The sequence below is a fragment of the Penaeus monodon genome, chromosome 22, assembly GCF_015228065.2.
Source record: "Penaeus monodon isolate SGIC_2016 chromosome 22, NSTDA_Pmon_1, whole genome shotgun sequence".
NCBI lineage: Eukaryota > Metazoa > Arthropoda > Malacostraca > Decapoda > Penaeidae > Penaeus > Penaeus monodon.
In genome coordinates, this window is record NC_051407.1 from 22031469 (window position 1) to 22032051 (window position 583).

The following is a 583-nucleotide window of genomic DNA, read 5'->3' on the forward strand; positions in this document are numbered from 1 at the left end:
AAATCGACTCGCACTTCAAGATGAGGTGAAGACCCGCTTCGAAGTGACCTCTCTGGTTATTGGAGGGACTGACGATGTACCTCCATATATCAGATTAGTTATGAGGCTAAATTCGTCCTGGAAATCCAAGGCTCTTAGAGAGAAAGCCTTAGAGGAAACGTTTGGGGATCAACTTGTTCTTTATTTCCCTCTGCAATCAACGGGAGGAACCCCGTTTATAAACAGTTTTCGTCTTTCTCTTAAGGTTTATGTATTGACAGCACTGCAGCGCATATGAGATGTAATTTTAGCACGTCTACTGCAGTATTATTGCTGATACAGTGTTTCTATTTTTTTTTTTTGTTTATATCACAATCGCGCAGATGAATTGTAACGCGCAATAATATTGATTTTGTTATTTAGTTACATTACAAAAAAACATCAAATAAAATTATAATGACTCATTCCTTTCAAAAACCTGGATGTAATTAATATTTTTTTTTCCCACAAACGCAGTAAAATTCATATTTAATTGACCATACAACTTGTTAGGCAAATTGGTTATAAATCATATATATTCACCATGCCATAGAGACTAACGGGA